Here is an 18,001-nt window from a genome sequence, read left to right as displayed (position 1 = left end):
GAATAACAACAAATTTTCTTTCTATGGAAAGCTAACACTTAATTTTCACGCTATTTTTGCAAGAGAAAAAACAACAACAAACCGTTCCAGCAAATTGAACGAATATTTCGTGCAATATATCGTTCAACAAGCGCTCAAAAATCAACAAAATTGAACGGCCTGCTGAGAGGGTATTTACTAGTTCTGTATATCCGAAAAACATGAAGATTTCAATGTGTATAATCAGTTATGTAATGTTTTCATTTAAAAATAAACTGAAAGTCAGCACGAAAACGTGCAAAATCGGGAAAGAAGAAGAAGAAGACAAATTGACAATTCAGTCCGCATCTTCTCACTCAATTCCGACTGATTTCCGAATCAACCGGTTGTAGGCGAAATTCATTCGGAATCGGTTGTTGCACTGGAGTTGGAATTGATTCGGAATTCATTATGATTTCCACATGAAATTCCGAATGAAAATTTCTCACCGATTCGGAATTCATTCGGAATCCATTCGGATCTGATAATGTGGGTGTGGGTCGCTGTGCGTATTACATTTCTCTTCATGCTCTCTCGTAAATCTGTAAAATGACTCTCGATGTGGCCGGGTGGCCAAGAAAGTTTTGATATTTTCGGTTACAAGTTTGAGTACATCACATAAAATCCAATAAAGCTACCGCTTGTTTGGCAGCCTTGATGAGTCGATTTTATTTCTTTCTCATGTTTCGTTACGTTACCAGGGAACTAAAATGGCGCCGACATAGAAATCGACTTACCTCCACAAAAATAACTTTCACTTAATTTTCATCGCGACAACATATATGTTTTTATGCACTAATCGCATCTAAACTAAATTATCTAGACATTGTCAGGATAGATTTTTGATCTATGCTTTTGAAGGTGAGATTTTCAATGAACAAGTTGAAAGTTTCCGTTTTCAGCTATGCAACTCTTCCGTCCGAAAAAAGACTTTCCCGACCGCTAAAATTAAACAATCATTCTCAAATTTTCACAGAATAATCTAAACTAAATTTCTAAGCGATTGTCTGTTGGGTTTTTTGATATTCGTCACCGTTTCTGAGAAAATCAGATTTGAAGCGCGAAAATAGCCCTTTAAAATGCCCTAAAACACACTGGCCTCAGCCCTTAATTGGTATGCTCTGATCTTGTGTCATGCAAGCTCGGAATTCCATGTTATGTCGTTTCCCCATGAGAAATTGACAACTACCTCTGGATAAATTTTAAGTGCTTAAGATTAATTTCTAATTTATATTAGATGAACTCGATTGATAATGAGAAAAAGTTTATCGCTTCAACCGAAATTGCAGAATGGTAGAGAAACTTAACGTTAAATAAACTGCTTGCATAAAAAACTTGAACACAAGCTTGGCGAAGAGAAGCTTAATTATCGAAATCGCAAGTATATACAAAGATATAATTGCATATATTTGGGATAATGGTGTAATTTCGTCGGTCATAAAATAAATGCAAATCAAGACAAATGATGTTCGGTGTTGGTTCGGATTGATTGAACTTTTTGATTGTAGATCATTAGAAATTTTGGTTGCCTTGTTCCACATGAACGGCTCGAACAACCCCATGGGGCTGATCCTTGTAGTTTTTTCAATTTATATTTAAATTGTAAGAACAACTCTTGCTGAATAAGCACAATATTGGATCCAAAGAATACGGTTTTTTTTACAAAAAGAAAACAAACTACAATACTGCTGCTGAGAAACTTTGCCAGGAGCTCAAAGAAGAAATAAAAGAATCACAAGCAACAAACATAAGTTCTTTATCCAACCAAAGTTCGTCATTTTCTGCAAGTGCGTCGCCGAATACAAGCAGAAAAGGTAAAATCACCAAATACAAAATAATTATCCTTGTCAATTTCTTTATTACCGCTTTTCCTGATTTTTTTAGGGAAATTTTCATTTATGAACAAAATTTTGACTCAGTCGTCACAAAATGTAATGCACGCCACGTCTCAGGCGATTGTGTATTTAAATAATTATTTACAAGAACCATTTGCATCAGAGAAAACAGATATTTTCTCTTATTGGGATAATTACACAGCATGCAGAGCTGAAATTTATTGCACAGCGTCATTTGATCATTCCAGCAACATAAGTTGCCTCTGAAAGAGTGAATTTAACAGCGGGAAACACCATAACGGATAGAGGGGCTCGCTTGAGTCTAGATTTAGCCAAAGACATCATATTCACAAGATATCCAGCTCTCACATTTCCCGAACAAATTATTGGCAACAACATTTTTTGCGAGCATGGCGCCCTCAAGCGAGTCCGCATCGAATCTCGTACACACAAGTAGGGGAGAGAAGTGTCAAATTTGTGCGCGCCAAAATAGCAGCACTGCGCACCCATACAATTGACATGATAAGTTGAATGTGACACCGTGCGATGGCGTTGCTGAACTGAAGATTGATTTCGCTCCAAGCTGACAGGGTTTGATTTAGCTGAAATGTTGGTATTCCTGAGGAAATTTTCAATTTTTGAAAATTTAATATGTTCGGCTAGAACCGAAAATTATTTTTGGCCTTCAAATATTTTTCTTTTTTTGTTTTTTATTTTTTTTAATTTGAATTTTGGAGGTGAAAAATATCGATACTTATCGATAATATCGATATTGAACTGTTAAATATCGATATTATCGATAACTGATTTTGTTCGATATTTCCCACCTGGTTTTGATACGTATTAAGAAAAATTTTGGACGAATTTTTCAATTTACTTGAGTTTGAACGAATGCAGATGGCAAAACCTTACAAATATGGGTAAAAAAGATTGTTCACGTGTTGTCAACAAACATACGATTTAAAATTGTCCTATTGGCCTATATATTGGATCCAATTGGACAGTTCGACATGTAGATGGTGCTGTTGTACAAACGATGATGTTTTCGAATGAAGCTGTCAAAATACATAGGAATGTTTATTCTTCAGTGAATTTTTGTTTATTTGTAGTTGAAATTCGAATAATTAAAGATTATTCTGTTGTAATTAGGGAAAATCCTTTTTAATCCACCTAGTGGTGCAATGATATCTTTCTTATGTATAATAACTGTTCGGCTGAAAAGTTCGTATCGTTTAATAGAAACACACATTTTTTTGCCAAAATTTGTTTTTATTATTCAACATAATTGCCATCAGAGGCGATACAGCGATTATAGCGATCTTCCAACTTTTCGATACCATTTTTGTAGTACGATTTGTCCTTTGCCTCAAAATAGGCCAAAATAGGCGTGCAGTCCACTCAGCTGACTGTCGATTGGACTCCGGAGTTGTGGATTTTTTTCACGTTTTCATCGGTAACAGCCTCTTTTGGACGTCCACTGCGTTCATCGCCTTCGGTGCTCATATTACCAGTACGAAATTTGGCAAACCACTTACGAATTGTTGCTTCGTCCGGTGCAGAGTCTGGATAACACTCATCAAGCCATTTTGTCGTAAATACGACTTACTTTACTATGGGGTGCCTTTTCAAAATTTACCCTCTGAGAGAGTGATAAGTTTTTGATCGTGAATATCTATTGTTGTATCTAATGAATCAACATAATTCTTGCGACATGCCATCGGAAATATGATCACAATTTTATGATAAAATTTTCAGTTTTGTGACATAGTCTCAAATAATTCAAAATTCAACTTTTCTGAAATGTTTGGTATAAACGAGTATCAAAGAGGATAATTCATAAGGCGCGTTTGCCTTTCTCGTATTTTGAAAGCTCATAGCTCAGTGATCTGTGAAAGGAGGTGATGTCTCATTTGAATCATGTCAACACCAGCCAACCAGAACGCGTTCTAAGGAAGAGAACAAAATATCTGCTGCTGTACAACAAATCGTCCGGGAAAAATGTTCCGAAAAGTGGTGAATATCGCAGTGAGTTCCTCAATTTGGTCCTTGTGAATGCTAGAAATGAATCCCTACAACATATTGATAGTTTCTCTCAATGAATTATGCAAATCCGAAATGAAATAATCGACATTAAAATTCTGTATGCGGCTATTTTTATAGCCGTTAGGACCGCCCATTAGTGAAAAAGCTACAAACGAAATCACATAAAAGGAAATCTCATAAAAGGAAAATTCAATCAGTTTGGATTCTGCACAGCTAGTTTCGCTTTCGACAAGAGCGATTACGTCACAGCTGCCAGTCATTAGCATTGGGAAAAAACAACGGTGGAGAGCATTGCATAAAATCAGCCGTTCTAATGGCTCTAAAAGTTTTCTAAAGAACTATTAGGATTTGTTGTTCGCAAATCGTAGGGAAATATCCTCAGTTTACTGCAAATCAAGAACAGTTTGCTTAAATTTGTGCACTTTTCGCTGTGTGAAATTCACAGTAATCGAGATCAAGTGAAGCCTTTTTTAGCGAAAAATGTTCCAGAGTTTAATGTCGTAGAGAATTACGCAATTTGACTCTTCTGAATGCTGGAAACGAATCCCTACAGCATATTGATAGTTTCTTTCAATAAATTATGCAAATCCGAAATGATATAATCGACATTAAAATTCTGTATGCGGCTATTTTTATAGCCGTTAGGACCGCCCATTAGTGAAAAGGCTACAAACGAAAACAGGTAGAAACAAGCCTCTCAACAAAACTTGAATTAGTTTGGATTGTATCGCCACTGCGAGCAGATGTGTTTTGTGTCGTCTGCACAATTAGTTTCGCTTTCGACAAGAGCGATTACGTCACAGCTGCCAGTCATTAGCATTGGTGAAAAAACAACGGTGGAGAGCATTGCACAAAATCAGCCGTTCTAATGGCTCTAAAAGTTTTCTAAAGAACTATTAGGATTTGTTGTTCGCAAATCGTAGGGAAATATCCTCAGTTTACTGCAACTCTAGAACAGTTTGGTTAGATTTGTGCACATTTCGCTGTGCGAAACTCACAGTAAACGAGATCAAGTGAAGCCTTCTTTGTTTTTGCGAAAAATGTTCCAGAGTTTAATGTCGTAGATAATTACGCAATTTGACCTTTCTGAATGCTAGAAACGAGTCCCTTCAGCATATTGATAGTTTGTTTCAATAAATTATGCAAATCTGAAATGAAATAATCAACATTAAAATTCTGAATGCGACTATTTTTATAGCCGTTAGGACCGCCCATTAGTGAAAAAGCTACAAACGAAATCAGGTAGAAACAAGCCTCTCAACAAAAAGTGAAGCCTTCTTTGTTTTTGCGAAAAATGTGCAATGCTTGCATAATTCATACAATTGATCAACTAATTGATATTCGGAAGTGTTAAGGAACATGTCAGTTGTTTTCGTATTCACGACATCCAGTTATGTCTCTGACATTACCCACCCGCCTTTTTTGGTATCGGCGGCACTTTTTTTCATCAAAAAGTAGTGTTTCATCAACACACGAAATTCCTTTTTGCCTTTCTCTATAGAAAGGTATTAGAATTGCTGGAAAAACCGACTTTCGAACGGAGCCTCGGAGACCCATAGTGTTATATACCATTCGACTCAGTTCGTCGAGATCGGAAAATGTCTGTGTGTGTGTGTGTGTGTGTGTATGTGTGTGTGTATGTGTGTGTGTGTGTGTGTGTGTGTATGTATGTGCACTTTTCGAAGATATTTGAACGCGCTCAATTTTCTCAGAGATGGCTGAACCGATTTGAACAAACTCGGGCTCGTTTGAAAGCTACTGTCGGGCCATTGATCAAGTTCGAAGATCAAATGGCTGTGACTTTTGGTTCCGGAGATATGATTGTATAAGTGACGTAACCGACAAAAATCGTGCTATTTGAACGCGCTCAATTTTCTCAGAGATGGCTGAACCGATTTTAACAAACTTGGGCTCGTTTGAAAGCTACTGTCGAGCTATTGATCAAGTTCGAAGATCAAATGGTTGTGAGTTTTGGTTCCGGAGATATGATCGTATAAGTGACGTAACCGACAAAAAGCGTTGTATTTGAACGCGCTCAATTTTCTCAGAGATGGCTGATCCGATTTTAACAAACTTGGGCTCGTTTGAAAGCTACTGTCGGGCCGTTGATCAAGTTCGAAGATCAAATGGTTGTGACTTTTGGTTCCAGATATATGATGGTATAAGTGACGTAACCGACAAAACACGTTGATTTTTACCGCTCTTATATATATAAGGGTGCCAAAATTTTGGGATCAACTCTATTTTCGTAAAGTTCTAGTGCTCAAAAGTTTAAGCACCTCGAAAAAAGTCTTCATGCAAAATTTGACCTAAATCGGACATGCTTAAGGGATGCTGCCCGGTGGTAAAGGTTTGGCAATTTTCGATCTTGAAAAAGCACCATAGGGGGGAGTACATGAAATTTCCAAAAACGAAATTTTTTTTTGATGCCAAAACTCTTAAAATTGCATAAAACATCGAAATTTAGTGTCATCTCAAAAAAAAATTTTTTTTTAAAAATCAACTTTCTGGGACTTAGAAAAATTTTCATATTTTTCTAAGTCCCAAAAAGTCGATTTTTTCAAAAAAAAATTTTTTAGAGATGACACTAAATCTCGACGTTTCATGCAATTCTAAGCCTTTTGGCATCAAAATTTTTTTTTCGATTTCGAAAATTTCATGTACTCCCCCCTATGGTGATTTTTAAAGATATATGAAAATTCCACTAAGTGGACTAAGAAGGGTTTTGCCTTTCTCTATAGAAAGGTATTAGAATTGCTGGAAAAACCGACTTTCGAACGGAGCCTCGGAGACCCATAGTGTTATATACCATTCGACTCAGTTCGTCGAGATCGGAAAATGTCTGTGTGTGTGTGTGTGTGTATGTGTGTGTGTGTGTGTGTGTGTGTGTGTGTGTGTGTGTGTGTGTGTATGTATGTGCACTTATCGAAGACATTTGAACGCGCTCAATTTTCTCAGAGATGGCTGAACCGATTTGAACAAACTTGGGCTCGTTTGAAAGCTACTGTCGGGCCATTGATCAAGTTCGAAGATCAAATGGCTGTGACTTTTGGTTCCGGAGATATGATTGTATAAGTGACGTAACCGACAAAAATCGTGCTATTTGAACGCGCTCAATTTTCTCAGAGATGGCTGAACCGATTTTAACAAACTTGGGCTCGTTTGAAAGCTACTGTCGGGCTATTGATCAAGTTCGAAGATCAAATGGTTGTGAGTTTTGGTTCCGGAGATATGATCGTATAAGTGACGTAACCGACAAAAAGCGTTGTATTTGAACGCGCTCAATTTTCTCAGAGATGGCTGATCCGATTTTAACAAACTTGGGCTCGTTTGAAAGCTACTGTCGGGCCGTTGATCAAGTTCGAAGATCAAATGGTTGTGACTTTTGGTTCCAGATATATGATGGTATAAGTGACGTAACCGACAAAAAACGTTGATTTTTACCGCTTTTATGTATATAAGGGTGCCAAAATTTTGGGATCAACTCTATTTTCGTAAAGTTCTAGTGCTCAAAAGTTTAAGCACCTCGAAAAAAGTCTTCATGCAAAATTTGACCTAAATCGGACATGCTTAAGGGGTGCTGCCCGGTGGTAAAGGTTTGGCAATTTTCGATCTTGAAAAAGCACCATAGGGGGGAGTACATGAAATTTCCAAAATCGAAAAATTTTTTTGATGCCAAAAGTCTTAAAACTGCATAAAACATCGAAATTTAGTGTCATCTCGAAAAAAATTTTTTTTGAAAAAATCAACTTTCTGGGACTTAGAAAAATTTTTATATTTTTTCTAAGTCCCAAAAAGTCGATTTTTTCAAAAAATTTTTTTTTCGAGATGACACTAAATCTCGACGTTTCATGCGATTCTAAGCCTTTTGGCATCAAAAATTTTTTTTCGATTTTGAAAATTTCATGTACTCCCCCTCATGGTGATTTTTCAAGGTATATGAAAATTTCACTAAGTGGACTAAGAAGGCTTTTTGCCTTTCTCTATAGAAAGGTATTAGAATTGCTTGAAAAACCGACTTTCGAACGGAGCCTCGGAGACCCATAGTGTTATATACCATTCGACTCAGTTCGTCGAGATCGGAAAATGTCTGTGTGTGTGTGTGTGTATGTGTGTGTGTATGTGTGTGCACTTTTCGAAGATATTTGAACGCGCTCAATTTTCTCAGAGATGGCTGAACCGATTTGAACAAACTTGGGCTCGTTTGAAAGCTACTGTCGGGCCATTGATCAAGTTCGAAGATCAAATGGCTGTGACTTTTGGTTCCGGAGATATGATTGTATAAGTGACGTAACCGACAAAAAGCGTTGTATTTGAACGCGCTCAATTTTCTCAGAGATGGCTGAACCGATTTTAACAAACTTGGGCTCGTTTGAAAGCTACTATCGGACCATTGATCAAGTTCGAAGATCAAATGGCTGTGACTTTTAGTTCCGGAGATATGATTGTATAAGTGACGTAACCGACAAAAAGCGTTGTATTTGAACGCGCTCAATTTTCTCAGAGATGGCTGAACCGATTTTAACAAACTTGGGCTCGTTTGAAAGCTACTGTCGGGCCATTGATCAAGTTCGAAGATCAAATGGTTGTGACTTTTGGTTCCAGATATATGATTGTATAAGTGACGTAACCGACAAAACACGTTGATTTTTACCGCTCTTATATATATAAGGGTGCCAAAATTTTGGGATCACCTCTATTTTCGTTAAGTTCTAGTGCTCAAAAGTTTAAGCACCTCGAAAAAAGTCTTCGTGCAAAATTTGACATAAATCGGACATGCTTAAGGGGTGCTGCCCGGTGGTAAAGGTTTGACAATTTTCGATCTTGAAAAAGCACCATAGGGGGGAGTACATGAAATTTCCAAAATCGAGAATTTTTTTTGATGCCGAAACTCTTAAAACTACATGAAACATCGAAATTTAGTGTCATCTCAAAAAAAAATTTTTTTTGAAAAAATCAACTTTCTGGGACTTGGAAAAATTTTCATATTTTTTCTAAAGGTTTGGCAATTTTCGATCTTGAAAAAGCACCATAGGGGGGAGTACATGAAATTTCCAAAATCGAAAATTTTTTTTGATGCCAAAAGTCCTAAAACTGCATAAAACATCGAAAAAATCAACTTTCTGGGACTTAGAAAAATTTTCATATTTTTTCTAAGTCCCAAAAAGTCGATTTTTTCAAAAAAATTTTTTTTCGAGATGACACTAAATCTCGACGTTTCATGCGATTCTAAGCCTTTTGGCATCAAAAATTTTTTTTCGATTTCGAAAATTTCATGTACTCCCCCCTATGGTGATTTTTCAAGGTATATGAAAATTTCACTAAGTGGACTAAGAAGGCTTTTTGCCTTTCTCTATAGAAAGGTATTAGAATTGCTTGAAAAACCGACTTTCGAACGGAGCCTCGGAGACCCATAGTGTTATATACCATTCGACTCAGTTCGTCGAGATCGGAAAATGTCTGTGTGTGTGTGTGTGTATGTGTGTGTGTATGTGTGTATGTGTGTGCACTTTTCGAAGATATTTGAACGCGCTCAATTTTCTCAGAGATGGCTGAACCGATTTGAACAAACTTGGGCTCGTTTGAAAGCTACTGTCGGGACATTGATCAAGTTCGAAGATCAAATGGCTGTGACTTTTGGTTCCGGAGATATGATTATATTAGTGACGTAACCGACAAAAAGCGTTGTATTTGAACGCGCTCAATTTTCTCAGAGATGGCTGAACCGATTTTAACAAACTTGGGCTCGTTTGAAAGCTACTATCGGACCATTGATCAAGTTCGAAGATCAAATGGCTGTGACTTTTACTTCCGGAGATATGATTGTATAGGTGACGTAACCGACAAAAAGCGTTGTATTTGAACGCGCTCAATTTTCTCAGAGATGGCTGAACCGATTTTAACAAACTTGGGCTCGTTTGAAAGCTACTGTCGGGCCATTGATCAAGTTCGAAGATCAAATGGTTGTGACTTTTGGTTCCAGATATATGATTGTATAAGTGACGTAACCGACAAAACACGTTGATTTTTACCGCTCTTATATATATAAGGGTGCCAAAATTTTGGGATCACCTCTATTTTCGTTAAGTTCTAGTGCTCAAAAGTTTAAGCACCTCGAAAAAAGTCTTCATGCAAAATTTGACATAAATCGGACATGCTTAAGGGGTGCTGCCCGGTGGTAAAGGTTTGACAATTTTCGATCTTGAAAAAGCACCATAGGGGGGAGTACATGAAATTTCCAAAATCGAGAATTTTTTTTGATGCCGAAACTCTTAAAACTACATGAAACATCGAAATTTAGTGTCATCTCAAAAAAATTTTTTTTTGAAAAAATCAACTTTCTGGGACTTGGAAAAATTTTCATATATTTTCTAAGTCCCAAAAAGTCGATTTTTTCAAAAAATTTTTTTTTCGAGATGACACTAAGCCTTTTGGCATCAAAAATTTTTTTTCGATTTCGAAAATTTCATGTACTCCCCCCTATGGTGATTTTTCAAGATATATGAAAATTCCACTAAGTGGACTAAGAAGGCTTTTTGCCTTTCTCTATAGAAAGGTATTAGAATTGCTTGAAAAACCGACTTTCGAACGGAGCCTCGGAGACCCATAGTGTTATATACCATTCGACTCAGTTCGTCGAGATAGGAAAATGTCTGTGTGTGTGTGCACTTTTCGAAGATATTTGAACGCGCTCAATTTTCTCAGAGATGACTGAACCGATTTGAACAAACTTGGGCTCGTTTGAAAGCTACTGTCGGGCCATTGATCAAGTTCGAAGATCAAATGGCTGTGACTTTTGGTTCCGAAGATATGATTGTATAAGTGACGTAACCGACAAAAAGCGTTGTATTTGAACGCGCTCAATTTTCTCAGAGATGGCTTAACCGATTTTAACAAACTTGGGCTCGTTTGAAATCTACTATCGGATCATTGATCAAGTTCGAAGATCAAATGGCTGTGACTTTTGGTTCCGGAGATATGATTGTATAAGTGACGTAACCGACAAAAAGCGTTGTATTTGAACGCGCTCAATTTTCTCAGAGATGGCTGATCCGATTTTAACAAACTTGGGCTCGTTTGAAAGCTACTGTCGTACCATTGATCAAGTTCGAAGATCAAATGGTTGTGACTTTTGGTTCCAGATGTATGATTGTATAAGTGACGTAACCGACAAAACACGTTGATTTTTACCGCTCTTATATATAAGGGTGCCAAAATTTTGGGATCACCTCTATTTTCGTTAAGTTCTAGTGCTCAAAAGTTTAAGCACCTCGAAAAAAGCCTTCATGCAAAATTTGACCTAAATCGGACATGCTTAAGTGGTGCTGCCCGGTGGTAAAGGTTTGACAATTTTCGATCTTGAAAAAGCACCATAGCGGGGAGTACATGAAATTTCCAAAATCGAAAATTTTTTTTGATGCCAAAAGTCTTAAAACTGCATAAAACATCGAAATTTAGTGTCATCTCAAAAAAATTTTTTTTGAAAAAATCAGCTTTCTGGGAAAAATTTTCATATTTTTTCTAAGTCCCAAAAAGTCGATTTTTTCAAAAAAAAAATTTTTCAAGATGACACTAAATCTCGACGTTTCAGCAATTCTAAGCCTTTTGGCATCAAAAGTTTTTTTTCGATTTCGAAAATTTCATTTACTCCCCCCTATGGTGATTTTTCAAGATATATGAAAATTTCACTAAGTGGATTAGCATCACTGTTCTCATACAAATAGGCAACGCAAATGTCAAGCACTAGTTTGGAAAAATGATGCTGACTGTGTGACATAAACACTGAAGCATGCTTTTGTGAACTACTCGAATCAATCTGAATCAATTAGTTTCGAAATTAGTATCCGAAATTATTTAATAAAATTATGAAATACATTTTCATGAGACTGTTATAAAAAAAGAGAAAGGCATTATCACACCACTATGTGGATTAAGAAGGGTTTTTTTCCATTTTTTTTTCACAATAACAAAAGTAGCTTCACTCAAAATGCAATATCTCACAAACTAATAATCAGACAGCTGTCAAATTTATACACGTATCTTTTGAAGGTTGATACTAACTGAAAATGGTATGGATTTAATTCTAGTGGCGCCCTCTCATAGAAACGATACGAACTTTTCAGCCGATCTGTTACTGTGGTATTCTTTTCAAAAAAAATTTCTTCGATTTTTGAAAGAAACCACGGGATTGCTTGTGTTTTGAGTAGTATAACATACAGAATGAAACATAGCTTTGCTCGCGTAGGTCATCCTTAAGAAAGCGAAGTGGGCTCATTATTATGTGCACTTCCGGCACCGAAACCCGAGAACCGGTATAATCGAAGTCGGTTCGTACGGCCACCAACTAACATGACGTACAAACTTTACTAGTTTTTATTCAAATTTTGAAGATTTTATAGAATTTTGCATCGCACTCTAAATGACGATTCAAATGTTTGTTCTATCTGAAAATACGCAGTAATTTTTGGTGGGACCATAAGACCATTTGACCCTAAGATTTGACGGTTTTGAGTCTAGCTTACAACATTTTTTACGTTTTTTGTTTCACCGGTTTAAGTGACGTTGTACAATATTGAACACACTTTACCCCATAACTCCGGAACCAAAAATCCGATCCAGATGAAATTCAGGAATTCCGTATGGGACCAGAAGACCTTTCATTTAAATCTAAGTTTGTGGAAATCGGTCACACCATCGCTGAGAAAAATGAGTGAGAGAGATCCATTTTGGTATATATGACCATTATTTCCGGTGCTTCCGGAACCGGATACCGGGAACCAGGATAGCCGGAATCGGTTTGTTCAGTTGCCTACTGATAATGTCTATCGATTCGTGTAGTTTTGAGACCAGTTTAGAAAATTTTTAACGTCTTTTGTTTCGCCGGTTTAAGTGACGGTACCCATACACTGAGGTCTATTTTTATGCGGTTTTTTACGCGACTTTTTTATGCGAATTTTCAGAGTTGTGCGTTTTTTTTATGCGAAGTTTCAGAGTTATGCGGTTTTTTTCTGCGAATTTTCAGAGTTATGCGGTTTTTTTATGCGAATTTTCAGAGTTATGCGGTACGTAAATTCTCAAGATTCGTTTTTTGTACGTACATGCGGGATTGACGAATATCAAATGAAGTAGAATAAAAAAAAAAGAAAAAAGAAAGAGTAGGGAAATAAACAAGACACGTACGGCGAGATAATGACGCAATTTCGCCTGGACAATTTTGACAGCAGCCGGAATGCAGCCAGCCTTCTGACGGTTGCCAGAATTCCTCACAAGCGGGGCGTATTACATTGCTCTCTCGCATATGTACAAAACCTAAGACAAGACCTGACAACTGGCTTCTTATTCTTCCTTCCGAATCATCCTTCTCGTCATTTTCGCCCTGTGGAATAAATACCAACGTATCGGCTACAGTGTAGCCATATTTACAGGTTTTTTTTAATAACTATGCTAGGAAAAAAATATTACATTTAAATTTTTAGACTTTAGGTTTTTGATTTGAAATAAACATAAAACATGTTTTGGTGAATGCATTTCTTTATTATTAATGCTTAAAAACAATTAATTGAGCTTTGATGACAAAACACGAAATATCTCATGTTGAACGAAAAATCGAATCCATTGTTGACGTATTAACGGATCTTTTTGAAACCGGAAAAAGTCAGGTTTGGATGGAATGCTTAATGCCACCACAGTGTGGAACACAACAGTTCATTCTTCTCGTAAAACTAAACACACTTTCTAGTTTACACTAATTTAACAAATCTTTTTTGGTTACACTTTAATTCACTAAAAAGAAAAACGGCTTGATGCCTATTTTAATTACACAGTCCTGCCACTATAAACATTAATTACCAATGAGATTGAAAAACATCCTGCCACTATAAACATTTATTACCAATGAGATTGAAACATTCTCCGAAAATTTTCATTTTCATTGGTGAGCTAAAATTATACATTTTAATAAATTTGTTTTCTGATTTTCTTTATGCTTGGCATCATTGCTCGCGTACCCTGCAAAAGTTTTTCCTTTTCACAATGTGCAGGTGGCAACATCAAAATCAGCCAATCAGAAACTGGTCCATTTTGGAACAAAAGCAGCCCCCCCAGATGTCAGGTCTTGTCTTAGTACAAAACGACTCTCGATGGGCCGGGTGACCAGAAAAGTTTCGATATTTTCGGTTGCAAGTTTGCATAAAATGTGTCTGCACCCAATATAGCTTTTTTTAAAAGAAATCGTCCAAAATAAACAAAGAATGTCACAGATATTAAAACAGCACCCAACCTCACTTCTTCGAATTTGATATTTCATCTTACGATTTCTCCATAAATATCAATCAAACATACCACAGAAAGTTACTGAATCATTAATAATCGATTTTTCCGAATTTTTGCACGTTTTTGTATGTTATTATTCGATTCATAAGAAAAAAAATAAAAACTCGGCTTTTTTTTCGAATCTTAGAATTAGAATTTGATCTTGCCATACAAGATTGGCAGAACCGTTTTGAATCGGTTTTACATTTTAAGCGTCTTGGTTTTATTTTTTCAATAAAAGATACATTTTATTTTTTCAATAAAAGATACATATGTAATTTCCTTTCATATATACCAATCATGGAAAATGTTATTGCTAATATCATTGCTTACTCAATACCAAACATACCCATACACTGAGATCTTTTTTATGCGGTTTTTTACGCGACTTTTTTTATGCGAATTTTCAGAGCTATGCAGTTTCCCTTCTGCGGTTTTTTTATGCGAAGTTTCAGAGTTATGCGGTTTTTTTTATGCGAAGTTTCAGAGTTATGCGGTTTTTTATGCACATTTTCAGGTTTTTTTTTATGTGGTACGTATATTCTCAAGATTCGTTTTTTGTACGTACATGCGGGATTGACGAATATCAAATGAAGTAGAATAAAAAAAGAAAAAAGAAGGAGTAGGACAATAAACAAGACACGTACGGCGAGATAATGACGCAATTTCGCCTGGACAATTTTGACAGCAGCCGGAATGCAGCCAGCCTTCTGACGGTTGCCAGAATTCCTCACAAGCGGGGCGTATTACATTGCTCTCTCGCATATGTACAAAACACCCATCTGACACTGGTATGTGAGCACCAGCCATTTGAAAGTATACCGATTAAGTTGAGCTTCTCGCGTTTCGAGCCCCAAACACTGCGATGTTTTGATACTCATCGCGACTCTCAAATTGTGAAAATTATCTCCACTTGATGTCCCAAAACACTGTCTGCTGTATTTTAGGTAAACCGACAAGTTATTGTGAGAGAGTCGACACAAAATTCACTAATTTTGGTGCACTAAACAAGGTGAACGCGTAAAACAAATGTATTACTGTTTGTTTACGTTGCAATCAGCTGATTTTGATGTTCCGATTTTGATCTCTTCAAGATGGCATCGTGACAGGAGGCCGGTACAAAACGACTCTCGATGGGCCGGGTGACCAGAAAAGTTTCGATATTTTCGATTGCAAGTTTGCATAAAATGTGTCTGCACCCAATAAAGCTTTTTTTTTTAAAAAAAAACCTGTTTTAATCCACCTAGTGGTGTAATGATGCCTTTCTCATGTATATAATATTGTGGTATTCTATTCAAAATTTTTCTCTTCGATTTTTGAAAGAAACCAAGAGATTGTTTGTGCATAACATACAGAATAAAACAGTGCTTTGATTGCATAGGTCATCCTTAAGAAAACGAAGTGGGTTTACTATTATATGCACTTCCGGCACCGGAACCCGAGAACCGGTATAATCAAAGTCGGTTCGTACGGCCACCAACTAACATGACATACAAACTCTACTAGTACGCACTGTAAGTTACGATTTATATGTTTGTTGCATCCGAAAATATGCAGTAACTTTTGGTCGGACCATAAGGCCTTTCAATTGACCTTAAGATTGGGAATAACGGTTTGGAGTCCAGTTTATAATTTTTTTACGGGTTTTGTTCCGCCAGTTTAAGTGAAGGTGTACAATATTGAACACATTTTACCCTATAACTCCGGAACCGGAAGTCGGATCCAGATGAAATTCAGGAATTCCGTATGGGACCACGAGACCTTTCATTTGAATCTAAGTTTGTGGAAATCGGTCAAACCATCGCTGAGAAAAGTGAGTGAGATCCATTTTGGTATATATGACCACTATTTTCGGTACTTCCGGAACCGGATAACGGGAACCAGGATAGCCGGAATCGATTTGTTTAGTTGCCTACTGATAATGACTATCGATTTGTGTAGTTTTGATACCAGTGTAGAAATTTTTTTACATATTTTGTTTCGCCGGTTTAAGTGACGGTGTACAATATGTAATACACTTTACCCTATAACTCCGGAACCGGAAGTCGGATCCGGATGAAATTCAGGAATTCCGTAAGGGTTCTTGAGACCTTTCATTTGCATCTAAGTTTGTTAAAATCGGTTTAGCCATCTCCGAGAAAACCTAGTGAGATTATTTGACACATACACACACATACACACACATACACACACACACAGACATTGCTCAGCTCGATGAACTGAGTCGAATGGTATATGACTCCGGGCCAATTTTCACTGGTCGGTTTTTCAAGTGATTGCATAACCTTTCTATATGAGAAAGACAAAAATCGTCCAAAATTTTTCGAAGTACGTGGGATATGTCAAAAGAATCACCATAACGCTATCTCGTGGTGATTACTCTGATTGGATTCTTCAATACAAGCCAGAGCTCGCTACCCTCTTAGAAAAAAAACATTCAACGGTGGTCCTACGTTAGTCCAATGAACGTCCAATCAATCGTTCAACGGGAGGCCAACACGAGACCTTCGTTTGCCGATTTTGAAACAGACCGTTGAACCGAATGCCATTTTTTTTGTTCAACAGACCCGGCAGACATAGGTCCATTGTTGAGCCATTTTCAATATGAGAAATTGGAGCTGGAGTTAGTTAATTAGATAGTTTTACTGGAGAATTCCTGAAGTTTTTTCCACTTATTTTTTTAAACTAACACTGCATACCTGTACAATACTTCTACTTCACGTAGAATAACAACAAATTTTCTTTCTATATGAACTGTATGAACCTATTTTTCATACTATTTTCGCAAGAGAAAAAACAACAACAAACCTTTCCTGCAAACTGAACGATTATTTCGTGCAGTATGTCGTTCAACAAGCGTTCTACGACCAACAAAAAATTATCACGTGCTGAGTGGGTGGTGACATACCCTGTCAGTTTGGAGCAAAATCAATCATCAGTTCAGCAATGCCATCGTACGGCATCATATTCAACATATCATGCCAATTGTATGGGTGCGCAGTGCTGCTATTTTGACGCGCACGAATTTGACATTTCCCTCTTTTACTTCAGACCCTATCAGCTTGGAGCGAATTCAATCTTCAGTTCAGCAACGACATCGTACAGCATCATTTCAACATATCATGTCAATTGTATGGGAGCGCAGTGCTGCTCCCATACAATTGACATGATTTTGGCACACACGAATTTGACATTTCTTTCCCCTATCTTCCATGTACGAGATTTCATGCGGACCTGCCTGGGGCGCCATGCTCACAAGAAAGGATCTCTGCTAAATAAGTACCAGAAGAATGTCACCGGAGCTCAGTTACAACAACCTTTTCTCATGCTTATCTCAACAAAAATCCAAAATCGGTATTTATCTGTATGATCAGTGAATTATCGGAATTTTGGGAGTACATCTGTATTGCGGTATAGAGGTCGAAAATCGGTATAAATATCGAGAAATCGGTGTACCTGGCAACGTTGCCAGAGATGCCAGATGTTTTCATAGAAAATTTGTATTGCTTTGTTTAAAAAATCTGTATTTATCTGTATTTCCTAGTCAAATTAAATTTTTACATAAAATAATGATGATTCCAATGGATTGTGGTTATAGAACGGTAGTTTCAATGGCCATCTATTCTTCATATTTTCGTAAGTCATACACGAATATTCAACTTTTTCTATTAACAACAATTGAATCGTAATTCCATATACTTAACTAGTTTGAAAATGTTGACTTCATGAGTGGACATGGAATTCCAACGTGCAATATGCAACGGTCATGTCAGGTCATACAACCCTTAGGGCAT

This window comes from Malaya genurostris, chromosome 3 (assembly GCF_030247185.1).
Source record: "Malaya genurostris strain Urasoe2022 chromosome 3, Malgen_1.1, whole genome shotgun sequence".
NCBI classification, from domain to species: domain Eukaryota; kingdom Metazoa; phylum Arthropoda; class Insecta; order Diptera; family Culicidae; genus Malaya; species Malaya genurostris.
Note: the sequence above shows the minus strand (reverse complement) of the source record.